Genomic DNA, 15,392 nt, shown 5'->3' with positions numbered 1-15,392 from the left:
TGTGTTTTGGATTGTTGTCATGTTGGAACATCTAAGTATGTCCCATGTGCTGATGAGTTCAAATTTGCCTTCAGTATTTGCTAATAATGTGCTGTATTCATCTTTCCTCCAACTTTGACCAAGTTTCCTGTGCCTTTGTAGCTCACACATACCCAAAACATCAGTGATCCACCTCTGTGCCTGACAGTAGGAATGATGTTCCTCTCATCATAGGCCTTGTTGACCTCTCTCCAAATGTATCGTATATAGTTGTGGCCAAAAAGTACAATTTTGGTCTCATCACTCCAAATTACCTTGTTACAGAAGTTTTGAGGCTTGTCTCTGTGCTATTTTGCGTATTGTAGGTGAGATACTTTTGTGACATTTGTGCAGTAATGGCTTTCTTCTGGTGACTTGACCATGTAGCCCATTTTTCTTCAAGTGCCTCTTGAAACAGCCACACCTCTAGTTTTCAGAGAGTCCTGTATTTCAGCTGATGTTATTTGTGGGTTTTTCTTTGTGTCCCGAACAATTTTCCTGGCAGTTGTGGTCAATATTTTTGTTGGTCTAACTGACCGTGGTTTTGTTTTTACAGAGCCCCTGATTTTTCATTTGTTAATCACAGCTTGAATGCTGCTGACTGGCATTATCAATTCCTTGGATATCTTTTTGTATCCTTTTCTTGTTTTATACAGTTCAATTACCTTTTTCCGAAGATCCGTTGACAATTCTTTTGCTTTCCCCATGACTCACAATCCAGAAATGTCAGTGGCTGAATGAAAGATGCAAGAGCCTGTCTGGATCCCAGAAACTCATTCAGCTCTCCCTTTAACGTGGGCATAACGCTACTCAGATAACACAGGGTGAGGGTAAAACTGTGTAGCAATGCTTTATTGAACCACAAAACAGGCAGATAACACGTAGAACAATTCCAGTCAAATACTCCAAGATGGTGCACATTACAAAGTCTCATCATTCCACTGTCTCACCGGGATAATGGCAGCTGTTACTTCAGAGCTTCCAGGGTTGACTACCCCACCTGTGGCATGCACACAGAGAGGAGGTAATGACAAGCATAGGAAGATGAAAATCCATTCAGATACAAGGCCAGTTGACCGGAGGGTCACAATCTGGCTTCATCTTCCAGGGTCGATTACCTCACCTGTGGAATGCACACAGAGTGGAGGTATCAACAAGCATAGGAAGATGACAGTTCATCTAGGTACAAGAGCCAGTTGATCGGAGGGTCACAACCTGACTTCATCTTCCAGGGTCTACTACCCTACCTATGGCACGCACACAGAGAGGAGGTAATGACAAGCTTAAGAAGGTGACATTCCATTCAGGTACAAGTCCAGTTGACTAGAGGGTCAAACCTGGCTTCTCCGAACATATGCATGGAGCCAGGATACCGGTATGTCCCAATCCTGGCTTTCTCCAAAAGTATCCATGGTTCAGCAATGGTCAGTGGAGCAGATCTGTATTCTCTCAACCGGAGTCAAGGTCCCCTAAGTTGTTTCCTGTAGAATCATAGATCTGTGTCCCCTGTCATGGAGCCATGACGTTTTGGTTGCTGTCCTGTCTCTGGATGTCTTGATGCCTTGCTGAATCTCTGGCTCACTCTGTTTCATTGTCTCTCTGTGCAGAGGCATGTAACCTATTTTTATACTTAACAAGTGTACTTCAATCAGTATTTACATAAAGTGTAAGACATGTAGATGAGATCAAGTAGCATAATTATATTTGAATAGTTTTTCACTCTGTTTTTGATGTCAACAAACTAGCCTACACAATGCATAATTAGTATATAGAATCATAGAATCGTAGAGTTGGAAGGGACCTCCTGGGCCATCTGGTCCAACCCCCTCCTCAAAGCAGGATTCGCTAAATCATCCCAGTCAGATGTCTGTCCAGCCTCTGTTTGAAGACTTCCATTGAAGGAGAACTCACCACTTCTCATGGCAGCCTGTTCCACTCATTGATCACTCTAACTGTCAAAAAGTTTTTTCTAATATATAATCTGTGTCTCCTCCCATTCAGTTTCATCCCATTGCTTCTAGTCTTTCCTTGTGCAAATGAGAATAAAGTTGATCCTTCTACAGTGTGACAGCCCTACAGTAAACATCACTAGTCATCAAGGATAAGATCACAATTTTACATCAGATTCCAACTTACAAGTCAATATTACAGGCTTACATAAGCAACAGTCTGTTTTCTTGATAAACCAGAAAGAAATTCTTAAATTAAAAAGTCAACATATACAGGTGATTCTCACAAAATTAGAAGATCATCAAAAAGTTAATTTATTTCAGTTCTTCAATACAAAAAGTGAAACTCATATATTATACATAGTCACTACAATCAGAGTGATCTATTTCAAGTGTTTTTTCCATTAATGTTTATGATTATGGCTTACAGTCAATGAAAACTCAAAAGTTATTATCTCAGTAAATTAGACTATTTAACAAAAAAAAAAACACCTGCAAAGGCTTCCTAAGCTTTAAAATAGGTCCCTTTGTCTGTTTCAGTAGGCTCTACAATCATGGGGAAGACTGCTGACTTGACAGATATCCAGAAGGCAGTCATTGACACACTTCACAAGGAGGGTAAGCCACAAGAGGTCACTGCTAAAGAAGCTGACTAGTCACAGAGTGCTGCATCCAAGCATATTAATGCAAAATAGAGTGGAAGGAAAAAGTGTGGTAGAAAAAGATGCACAAGTAACCGGGATAATCGCAGCCTTAAAAGGATTGTTAAGAAAAGGCCTTTCAAATATTTGGGGTAGATTAAAAAAGGAGTGGACTATTGCTGGGGTCATTGCTTCAAGAGCCACCATACACAGACGTATCCAGGACATGGGCTACAAGTGTTGCATTCCTTGTGTCAAGCCACTCATGACCAATAGACAACCCCAGAAGCATCTTACCTGGGTCAAGGAGAAAAATAACTGAACTTTTGCTCAGTGGCCCAAGGTGTTGTTTTAAGATGAAAGTAAATTTTGCATTTCATTTGGAAATCAAAGACCCTGAGTCTGGAGGAAGAGTGCTGAGGCACACAATCCAAGCTGCTTGAGGTCTTGTGTGAAGTTTCCACAATCAGTGATGGTTTGCGGAGCCATGTTATCTGCTGGTGTAGGTCCACTGTGTTTTATCAAGACCAAAGTCAGCGCAGCCTTCTACCAGGTAATGTTAGAGAATTTCATGCTTCCCTCTGCCGGCAAGCTTTTTGGAGATGGAAATTTCATTCTCCAGCAGGACTTGGCACCTGTCAAGACTGCCAAAAGTACCAATACCTGGTTTAAAACAACAGTATCACTGTGCTTGATTGGCCAGCAAACTCACCTGACCTTAACCCAATAGAGAATTTATGGGGTATTGTCAAGAGAGAGACCCCAGACCCAACAATGCAGACGAGCAAGACTGCTGTCAAAGCAACCTGGGCTTCCATAACACCTCAGCAGCACCACAGACTGATCGCCTCCATGCAACGCCGCCTTGATGCAGTAATTGATGCAGAAGGAGCCCCGACCAAGTATTGTGTGCATTTACTGAACATACATTTCAGTAGGCCAACATTTCGGATTTTAAAATAAGTTTTCAGGCTGGTGTTATAAAGTATTCAAATTTACTGAGATAATGACTTTTGAATTTTCATTGCCTGTAAGCCATAATCATCAATATTAACAGAAATAAACACTTGAAATAGATCACTCCAGTGTTTGTAATGACTCTATATATTATGAGTTTCACTTTTTGTATTGAAAAACTGAAATAAGTTAACTTTTTGATGATATTCTAATTTTTTGAGAAAAAATACATAAGGCTATTCTTTATGGCTTGCTAACATAGTCGTCTGGTTAATTAAAATACAATGCTGTGTCTCCACAATGCCATTCTTCAAAAACCCACTTGATTGCCAAGAGTCCCATTACTGATATCATAATTTTTCTCTGCAAGACGACAGTTTTTTAGAAAAAGAAGCACATGGACGCCATATACAAGGAGACACACCATGCGACAACACAACTCCCACTCCCACCTTAAACGAATCTACTGTACCTCAACATTAAAAGGCTGAGAAGAATCTGGCTGTATGAGGATTGGCTCTGATGAAAACCACCTCTTCAAAGTGTCGAATGCCTCCCTGGTGGAACTGGACCACTTGGAGAAGTCCGTCCCCTTCCTAATCATCTCCGTAAGAGGTTGGGCTACTACCAAAAAGTTTTTAATGAATTTATGGAAGTAGTTGCTGAAACCTAAAAACTGTTAGGCGTCGGATTCCGGCAGCGACACAACAGGAATCCAGAGCCTCACATGCTACTCTGCAGCAAGCCATTCCTGAGGCTAAGTCCCTCTGCTGCTCCACTGAGCATGCTCATGAGATGATCTCCCATTGGAGGTCAGGAGTCACGTGCTCAGGTCCTTCTCCAGATCAGATTGGTCTATCTCAGAGATCTGGAAGTATCTCTGCAGTAAGTATATTTCATCATCTGCAGCAGTAGGACGCTAAGCCCCACCCCCTGCAGTCACATGATCGTAGGTCCTTGTACTCCTTACTACTTTCAGTGTCACAGGTCCTGTCTGCTTGAACTTTCACTGCAGTATCGGATCCCGGGCCCTCCCGTAGTGTGGGTAAGTCACCCTGCTCAGCCGTGGCAGTTTGCCGACACTGACAGGATCCTGACACTAACATTATACTAGCGCCAGGGTCTGGCTAGTAATGGCGGACCAGCAGCAGCTTCTGCAGTACATTCGGCAGCTGGAGGGCAGGTTGCCACCTCAGCTGCAAAGCTTACTGAGGCTGCTGCCCAGGCAGTCGCAGAAGCTGTCTCACGTGTGTCCACGTCCACGCCTGCACCGACAGTTTCCCGCCTGCCGTTGCCTGAATCATAGAATCAGAATCATAGAATCGTAGAGTTGGAAGGGACCTCCTGGGCCATCTTGTCCAACCCCCTGCTCAAAGCAGGATTCGCTAAATCATCCCAGTCAGATGTCTGTCCAGCCTCTGTTTGAAGACTTCCATTGGAGGAGAACTCACAACTTCTCGTGGCAGCCTGTTCCACTCATTGATCACTCTAACTGTCAAAAAGTTTTTTCTAATATCTAATCTGTGTCTCCTCCCATTCAGTTTCATCCCATTGCTTCTAGTCTTTCCTTGTGCAAATGAGAATAAAGTTGATCCTTCTACAATGTGACAGCCCTTTAGATATTTGTAGACAGCTATTAAGTCTCCTCTCAGTCTTCTCTTTTGCAAACTAAACATTCCCAAATCCTGCAACCTTTCCTCATAAGACAGGGTTTGCAGACCGGTCACCATTCTGGTCGCTCTTTTCTGAACTTGCTCCAGTTTGTTGATGTCTTTTTTAAAATGTGGTGCCCAAAACTGGACACAATATTCCAGATGAGGTCTGACCAAAGAGGAGTAGAGGGAAATAATGACTTCACGTGATCTAGACTGTATGCTTCTGTTAATACATCCTAGAATTGCATTTGCCTTTTTTGCTGCTGCATCACACTGTTGACTCATATTCAGTCTGTGATCTATTAGTATACCCAAATCTTTTTCACATGTGCTGTCACTTAGCCCTATTCCTCCCATTCTATATATGCTTTTTTCATTTTTATTGCCCAGATGTAGTACTTTGCATTTCTCCCTGTTAAAAACCATTCTGTTAGTTGCTGCCCACTTCTCCAGTTTATTTAAATCTTTTTGAATCCTCTCTCTCTCTTCTCTAGTATTAGCTATCCCTCCTAGCTTTGTGTCATCAGCAAATTTAATCAGTTTACCCTCAATTCCTTTATCTAAATCGTTGATAAAGATGTTGAACAATACAGGGCCCAGGACAGAGCCCTGTGGTACCCCACTTGAGACATTCTTCCAACTGGATGTGCAGCCATTTACGACCACTCTTTGTGTCCGATCACTAAGCCAGTTATGAATCCACCTAACAGTTGCCTTGTCCATTCCATACTTAGTCATTTTTTCAATAAGGATTGTATGAGAGACTTTGTCAAATGCTTTGCTGAAGTCAAGATATACTATATCTACAGCATTTCCTTGATCCACCCAATCAGTGATACCGTCATAGAAGGAAATTAAGTTAGTCTGACATGACTTATTAGTTACAAACCCATGCTGACTCTGTTTAATCACTTCATTCTTATCCAGGTATTGACATACATGTTGTTTAATAATTTGTTCAAAGATCTTTCCTGGTATAGAAGTCAGACTCACCGGCCTATAGTTGCCTGGGTTCACCTTCTTCCCCTTTTTGAAGATAGGAACAACATTTGCTCTTCTCCAGTCTTCTGGCACTTCTCCTGTTCTCCAAGAATTTTCAAAGATTATGGAGAGGGGTTCAAAAATTTCTTCTGCTATCTCCTTCAGTACTCTGGGGTGTAATTCATCTGGACCTGGAGACTTGAATTCATTTAGGTTAGCTAAGTGTTTCCTCACTATCTTTCTGTTTATAGATATCCTGGATTCTTCTATTCCCTTAATAGGACAGTGAATAACAGTTGGTGTTACATTTCCTTTCTGAGAGAAAACAGATGCAAAATAGGAATTTAAAAGTTCAGCCTTCTCAACATCCTGTCTTACCATTTCATCATTTTCATCCTGTAAAAATCCTATAGCATCTTTGACTTTTCTTTTACTTTTGACATATCCCCAAAATCCTTTATTATTGCTTTTGACATCTCTTGCAAGCCTCAATTCATTGTCAGCTATAGATAATCTGATTTGTGCCCTGCAGGTTCTGCAGACAGCATTATATTCTTCTTTAGATATGCCTCCCTCTTTCCATTTTATAAACATTTTTTTCTTCCTTTTTAGCATGTGCTTAAGTTCTGTGTTCACCCATCCTGGTTTCCTTAAATGCTTCCTATTTTTCCCTCTTTTCGGAATTGTTAACAACTGTGCTTTGAGAATTTCATTTTTCAAGATTTCCCATCCTTCCTGGACATTTTTGTCTTTAAGGATATCCAGCCATTGGATCCCTCCAATTATCTTTCTGAATCCCTTAAAATCTGCCTTTCTGAAATCTAACCTTGACGTCTGAGTCTTCACAGGTCTTCCTCCTCTAGTTATCCAAAATTCTAAAATAGCATGGTCGCTCCTTCCTAGGGTTCCAGCCACTTTTACCTCCTCAACCATTTCCTCCCTGTTTATAAGGATTAGATCCAAGGTAGCAGTTCCCCTTGTTTTCTCACCTACCTTTTGGAAGATAAAGTTGTCAGCAAGAGAGGATAAGAATTTCCTTGACCTGTTAGTTTTGCCTGAGAGAGATTCCCAACAAATGTCTGGATAGTTGAAATCTCCCATGACAACTATGTCATATTTTTTGGAGAACTTGGCCATTTGATGCATAAAGAGTTCATCCATATCTTCAGCTTGCACAGGCGGCCTGTAGTAAATGCCTACAATGGTGTCCTTTCCATTGTTCTGTCCTTGTATTCTTACCCAAACAGTTTCCACAGAACTCCCAGTCTCTGAAGCTTCAATCTCTGTGCAGATATACACGTTTCTAACATACAATGCAACACCCCCTCCTCGTTTATCAAGTCTGTTTCTTGCAAATAAGTTGTATCCTTCTAGTCTTGTATTCCAATCATGTGTATTGTCCCTCCAAGTTTCAGTGATTCCAATGACATCATATTTCTTTTCCTGTGTTAGTAGTTCCAATTCTCCTTGTTTGTTGCCCATGCTTTGTGCATTAGTATAGAAACATTTTAGTTTGTGATTGGTTTCTCTTTCTCCAATATTTCTCCAATATTTTTAAATATCTTTCTCCAATATTTTTAAATATTTATAAATTTTCTGGCGACAGCGCCTCCTGCAGGGGTTTCGTGAGCCAGTGCTCCATCCAGCTTGAGTTACTGGCCGCATGATTCCCTACAGAATGGGCCAAGGTGGGGTTTCTCGTTTCCCTTCTGTCGGGCAGGGAGTTGGAGTGGGCCACGCCACTGTGGGAGCGTGGTGACCCAGAGGTTCGAACCGGTGCTCAGTTCCTAACATCTCTGAAGCAGGTCTTTTAGGGGCCACAGGTCACTCACGACACCTCTCTCCAGCTACTGGCATTAACACTGGGATCCCTCTCGATCATCCAGTACGCCGTCCGTTTCCGGACACTAGCTTCCGAGCTGGAATGGCCAGAGAGAACCCTCATCCCTGTGTTCTGGAGAGGTTTGGCGGAGCATGTTAAAGGATGTTCTATCTACCAGGGAGGTTCCTGTAAGTCTGGAAGAGCTGATTGCCATTTCTACCCACATCGATCTCCATTTTTCGGAGCGCAGGCTAGAGCGTGCTCAATCCAGGTGTAAGGTTAGCTTGGCTCCCAACCTCCTTGAATCGATAGAGCCACCCGAGCTGGAGAGTTTACCTCCAGAGCCCATGGAGGTGTCCCGCGCTGGCCTCAAGACGCGTCCGGCACAAAGCTCCACACGCTGTTACCAGTGTCGACAGTCTGGTCACCTGGCTAACAGGCGTTCGTAGCAGCCGAAAAAACAATCGCGTCCACTGGTAATAGGTGGAGGTCTATTCGCTATGGAGACCTTCTCCCCAAAACCGGGGCTTCTAGGGACGTTAGATAGCGGAGATTCCTCCTGGGAGGTAAAGGAAACGGTGGATTCCGGGGCAGAAGGGAACTTTATGTCCTCGTTCTTCGCCCGAAAGCACGCTGTCCTGTTGGTACCACTTCCTCACCCAGTGCCCATCAGGGAAGTCAATGGGTCGACCTTGTCATCCCAGATTACCCACCAGACAGCACCCCTTAGGCTCTCAATTCCACCATCTCATCAGGAGACGCTGTCCCTGCTCATTATGCCAGAGGGCATCGATCAGGTGCTCCTCGGGGTTCCCTGGCTCGGTTGCCATTCCCCTCACATAGAGTGGTCCTCAGGGACAATACTAGGATGGAGCAAAAACTGTGTGGGAAGATGCATGGGGGAAAGCATCCAAGTAGCCTCTGTGGAGGTGTCTGCGGATCTTTCCGTGCCCCCTACTGGGAATCTGAAGACCGTGGCTCCGGTCGTCCCCTGGTCAGTGCCGCCAGGCAAGACCTTTGTCCCGCCTCACCTGCGGTCCAAGGTTCTCGCGTGGGCACACGCATCCAGGGTGGGTGGTCACTTTGGCTACAAGCAGACCACAAAACTCCTGGCAAGGTCTTATTGGTGGCTGCACAGGGCCCAGGACACTAAAAAATACATTTGGGCATGCGCCTCTTGTGCTCGGAGCAGCTCCTCTAAACAGAGGCCGGCTGGGTTACTGTATCCCTCGCCAGTGGCAGACCAGGCAATGGAGGTTCGCGACAGTCTGGGTCGCACCCCACATGTCACTCAAACCTCTAAAATGCGAATGAAGATGCCTGCCGACACACATCGGCGCCCCACTCAAACTTCGGCTCCTGGCGACTTAGCCATCCCTGACGCCTTCGACGTGTCACTTCTCGAACCTGTTCACATGTCCCGGTTTTCCGAGTCATCTGCCGAGGCTTCAGACTTGTTTTCGGATGAGCCTGAGGCCTACACCTATGTGGGGCATTAGGTGTTATGTGGCGAAAAACTTTATTTGGTGGGTTGGAAGGCTCAGGAGGGAGGGGGCCCTAGGAGGGGGGTAATGTTAGGTGTCGGATTCTGGCAGCAACAAAACAGGAATCCAGAGCCTCACATGCTGCTCTGCAGCAAGCCATTCCTGAGGCTCCGTCCCTCTGTTGCTCCACTGAGCATGCTCACGAGATGATCTCCCATTGGAGGTCAGGAGTCACATGCTCAGGTCCTTCTCCAGATCTGATTGGTCCATCTCAGAGATCTGGAAGGTCCTGGCAGCGCACGGCTATAAAAGGTGCGCATGGCCGCTCGGCCATGTGCTAGTATAGACTCTTCTTGCTAGATGTGTGAATGGTGATGGATGTATGATTCTGGTGACTGACTTATTAAGATTCCCCTCTCTCTGATATTACGCATGTGGATAGGGAACCATAGAAAGAGTCAGCGCCAGTCAGTGGCAAACCTTAGGCTACTGTGCACACCGCACCTCTACACTAGCGTCCGGTGGTGTCACAACTCTCACGGCACTATCACATAGCGGCTGGGTCTGCCGCCGCGCTGCATTCAGCAGCACTTACCGGCGTCCGCAGTTGTGACGCCGCATGCACAGTAGGTCTAGAAGGACTCTGTCCCCTGTCTTGGACCCTGTCCTGTGACCTGATACCGTGCGTGCAATTTCGCTGAGACCTGTGAGTCTAACATGCTCGGTGTTTATGTTACAGCGCCTCTGTGAGTTAACAGAGTCCACTCTGCGCACATCGGGTGACGTTGAACACGTGCGCATTATACCGTCATATAGTGCGTCTGCCATTGTCTAGCAGCAGTTTTAACACCTACTGCACGGTGGACCCCGAGCAGCGAATGTACTTTATTATTTATTTATTTAGTGCGTTCCGCCGTTCCTAACAAAAACTTTTGTAACGCCTTCAAATCCTCTGGCCAGATATATGCAAAAACTAGTGGACGATAACACATATCTTAGAAAAGGGATCTCCTCAACTGAGAACAAACATTTATCTGTTTTGACAAATAATTTATTGTCTCTAAATATATGTAAGACCTGCCTGACATGTACCTGATGTGACTCAAGGTCAGGTGAATAAATTAATAGGTCATCGACATAGAAAACCACAAATCTGCCTACCAGGTGACTAAAGATGTCATTTACAAAGTGCCTGCAATATAGGCCTTCATTGCCTGCCTTTCTGAACCAGAGATATTATACAGCCTGCTCTTATGCAGCTTGGCACCAGTAACAAGATTAATGGTGCAGTTATAAGGACGATGGCGAGGAAGTTCTTTGCACCCCTGCTCCAAGAATACATCCCCAAAATCATACAGGTATTTTGGCACAGATGAGGTATCCACCCTAGCAAGCCGGGCACCCAAGAAGTGTCTTTAACAATACTCACTCCACTTTACCACTTCTGGAGTCTGCTAATCTACTGCAGCATTGTGCAGAGTGAGCTAAGGAAGTCCAAGAACTACAGGTGAGGACAGACCCTCTAGCACATAACAGGCAATTACCTTGGAGTGCATGGCACCTACCTAAAGATGTATTCCTTGGAGGACTCGAATAAAATACCAGTCTCAAGGGAAGGTGGATGGGTCTAGACAGTATATGTGGATTAAGGCCTTGAACCTGGACGAACCTAGCATCGATCAAGTTAAACCCGGCCCTACTGTCCAGAAATGCAGACACATCTACCTTAATTTCACCCAGGTGAATTTCTGCTGGCAGAAAATATTGTGTCCTACCCATGGAGGTGATGAGTACACCTGGGTTGCTAACCTTCCCCCGCAATTCAGGCTTCTTAGTTTTCCTGACAACCGATTACTGCAAGATTGGGATGGGCACGTGCTCACAAAATGGCCTTTTTTACCACAGTAAAAACACTCTCCCCTTTTCGCTGAACAACAGACAGTTCTCCAGAGTGAGTTGCCGAACCCACCTGTATGGGTTCCTCAGATGGCTCAGTCCCGATCTCCCTTGGCCACAGACCTCCTGCACCATGGGGTGACTCCCTATGTCTTTGGCGAAGACGGCAATCAACCCGGATCGCCAGGGACATGGCCACCTCTAGGGAGACTGGAGTCTCATACAGGGCTGATGCATCCTTCACCCTTATTGTAAGCCCCTCACAGAACAGGCTACAGAGTGTGGGATCATTCCACTTAGTGTCCGTGGCCCACCTCTGAAACTCGCCGCAATACTCCTCCATCAGCCGGTCTCTTTTCTGAAGTTGGCGCAGTGTGTACTTAGCGAAGGAGACACGGTCGGGGTCATTATATATAAGGCCAGGCACCCAAAAAAATTCCTCCACCGTCTGAAGTGACTGGAAGTCAGATGGAAGAGAAAACGTCCCCTGAAGGAGCGATATTATTATCCCCACACATTGCTCCTCTGTTCCTGAGGAAACAGGATGTAATTTAAAGTACAGTTTACAGGCCTCCCTGAAAACAGCAAACTTGTCACACCCCAGAGAGAACCTGTCAGGCAAAGGGATCTAGGGCTCCACCACAGTTTGCCTGGGAGACGTGATTCCTACACCAGATGTATTAGGGTGCTGCAAAATAACCGTGCGTAAATCTGCCACATCCAGACTGAGCTGCTGCAGTTGCCCCGTCAAAGCAGTAACAGAATCCATAATGGATCAGAAAATGGTTTCGCTCAAAGCTAATGTCACAACCCAGATGTTGGGTGACCCGGAACCAGGGGCTGTTTTTGTGTCCCTAACACTAGGGGGCACCCTAGCTCACCCTATTCCCAGGGATATTTCTGAAGGTGAAGATGCCAGGGCTGCCACCCTTGCCTTATCTCCTGAGTCAGTCCTCTGTCTGTTGTCTTCCCTCACCCAGGGAAGAGGGGCGCTACTGTGCACCACAGTACATATTCTGACTCTTCCTGCTGGCTGTAAATCCCAAGTGTTCTATCAGCTTCTTAGATAATTGTGGAATTTGTACTTACACCATCAGACGTACTCAGTAGTTTTAACTCCACTGGCAATGCAACTGTAGAAAGACCAGGAGAAACAATGCTGTTTTCTTCCAAAATCTTGTATTAGTTTACAACGAACAGTAGGTAAAAAGGAATAATCTTTACAGGGGAGTACACATGCGTCTTGAGTAATGGCTGCTGTAGGCTAAACTGAAGAAGGGAGGAGAAACCTAATACAGAGCTCAACTACAGGAGGGACACAGGGACAATTTTCACACAGTCTAATTCTACCTAGCAACAACAGGGAATTTTGCTGATTGGAGGAAGAACTAAACATAGAGAAATATACATTACAGGTTGTTCCCATTTGTGTGACACAACAATCCCCATCTGAAATCGTCAGATTTCATAAGTCCTTGTGCGAGATAAGGAGACAACTATGTCCCTCAGTGTCATGAAACCTGCAATGAGAGGAGAGAAGAAAAACAATGCAACATAATGCAGAAATCAAGTCCATACTTGTAGTAAAACGTAAATGTTGAATAAAAAATGAAGAATGAGTCCAATAGAAAACCCATCTTCGGATTGGGGAAGTCGCAACATGCCAACTCTTCCACCAACCCAACAATAGAGGTTCCAGACCATAAGGGGAAGTTAAAGTTCAGTTGAATGCTGATAATCCTGTGTCCTAGCACAGCAGTAGCATGCGAAGGTATGCTCCCCGCCGTGGCAGAGTCCAACAACAACGTTCATGTGACTCCTGTTCAAAGGAGCCAACAAACTGAAGCACTTGGAGATGTTCCTGCAGCTGTAGTCTTCGTAAATGCGTCATAAGAAACATAGACTTGCCTCTTGATGACTGTTGAAAGAATCTTTAAAGAACTGTGGTTCAGGACTTGAAGTTGCTGTAAGGCCTTTAGGGACTTCTTCCCCATCTCCCACCTTTGCTGTCTCTCAGATGGTAACATAGTGTTCCTGCTGATGCCCTGAGTAGCGAGCTGTCTCAGTGATGCTCTGCCTTGAACTGCGATGGGTGTTTTGAACCCAAGAGGACCGTGGATGCTGTTCTGAATAGGCGAGGATCCTCGTTCGATAGGAAGTTCATCACAGGGTGATGCTTGGGAAGTGAACGTGTCTTGTTCGACATCCGGCAGTATGCTGAAGCTGCATTGCGTGGGGCAAATGCTAGCATCATCGGTAAGAGATAGGCTGTTGAGAGAGGGGCTCTCAATCTGAGCACTGAAGTCTAGAACGGCTTCGGCTTGACCAGGCTTGTGATGGAGATAGGCGTCAAAGGTTGGGAACTTAGCAGTTACTTGCTGCGGATCCCTTGGCAACTCGGTCTTTGCTGGAAGAGAAGGTGAGGGAGCTACCCAGCTATTAAAGTTGTAGTCAGTAGGTTTGATGCTTATGATCCTGATGACCTTGTCTTCCTCTGTAGGTGGTAAGTTGTTGTCCTTTGTTGTAAGACCGAATGCTGTTCCCTTGAGGTTGTAGTCTCGAGCAGACTTGAATTCTCAGATGGTTGTTGTTGACACTTAATGTCGTTTGACTTCTTCTTCCAGTAGTGACGTGGGTCTGGCACGAGGGACAAGTCATGGTGATCTGACGTAATAAGAGTTTTGTAAGAGGAGATGTTGCTTGGATCCTGTGTCTGGTCGCTACATACATTGCCGATGATAACCCAGCCTTGCTCAAGGCGCTGAGCATACGGTTCATTGAGTAGTCCATGGATTTGTTGACACATCTTGTGCAGTCGTATAATGTCTTTGCCAAGGAGAATTGGGATGTCTGCCTAGTCGTCCAGAGGTGGCATCTCTTTAGCTATCATTCTGAGATGAGGATGCTGAAGAGTGACTTCTGGCATTGGGATTTCTTCCCTCTTGAATGGAAGTTGTTTACACTCAACACGCGTGAGTAGTGGTATCTCTATGGCGTCCTTCTCAAGAGAAGTTATTATGAGGTCACCAGCCCTTCTTCCAGAGGTTTTTATAAAGCCACTCCAGGTGTCCAAGGTGTAGGGATAGACGTCTCCTTTTAAATCGAACAAGTCGAAGAGTTCTGACCTGGCCAGTGATTTGTTGCTCTGGTCGTCCAGACTAACGTACACCTTGACTGCCTTCTTTGGATGACCCTTGGGATACACCCTTGCCAGACAAATCTTCGCGCAGGACTTGTCTCGAAGACCTTCTCCGCAGACTTCGGTGCATGAGGAAGATACCGCTACTTGGCTTGTCGATTGGTCTGAACTCTCCCCGCCATGGCTTGTGGTGGGAGAAGATGTAGATGCAGAGTCAGGCAGTTATGGATGGAGCGCTTGTATGTGGTCTTCGCTGTCGCACACTAGACACTTGATGGCGATGACACAGTCCTTCGCAAGATGTTCGGTACAGGTGCAGCACCTGAAGCATTCTCCAAACTTCTTCAAGAGCTCCTTTCATTCTTGATGGGGTTTCTTCCTGAAGCCGATACACTTCTTCAGGGAATGTGGCAGTTTGTGAATTGGACACTTTGTCTAGCGCTGATGTTGGTGTAGGCAGAACGTCTGTCTTTTTTGCAGACACCGGACCACCGCGGTTGCTGTGGTGAGATCACAAACTCCGTAGTTAGGAGATGATGCAGAGCCGCTGGGTTCTTCATAGCAGAAGCTGGGGTTAGTTTTGCACTCTGCAATCTCCTTGATGAAGTCACAGAAGAAGGAAAATAGCGGAAAAGAGGCTTGATTGGCCCTTTTGTATTTTGACCCGATAGTAGTCCACTTCTCTTGTATATTGTATGGCAGCTTAGAAACTATTGGGTTAATGCCTGAGCGTTATTCAGGTAGCTGAGACCAGGTAGGTGCATGTCTGCCTTTGCTATCTGGAGCTCTAGGAGCAGGTCGCTGAGCTCTAGGAATTTTGAACTGTCCTTACCGAATATTTTGGGGAAAT

The sequence above is a fragment of the Dendrobates tinctorius genome, unplaced genomic scaffold (assembly GCF_039654945.1).
Source record: "Dendrobates tinctorius isolate UK_male_01 unplaced genomic scaffold, ASM3965494v1 ptg000035l, whole genome shotgun sequence".
Lineage (NCBI taxonomy): Eukaryota > Metazoa > Chordata > Amphibia > Anura > Dendrobatidae > Dendrobates > Dendrobates tinctorius.
The sequence above is the reverse complement of the archived record's forward strand: the minus strand, read 5'-3'. Positions refer to the sequence as shown.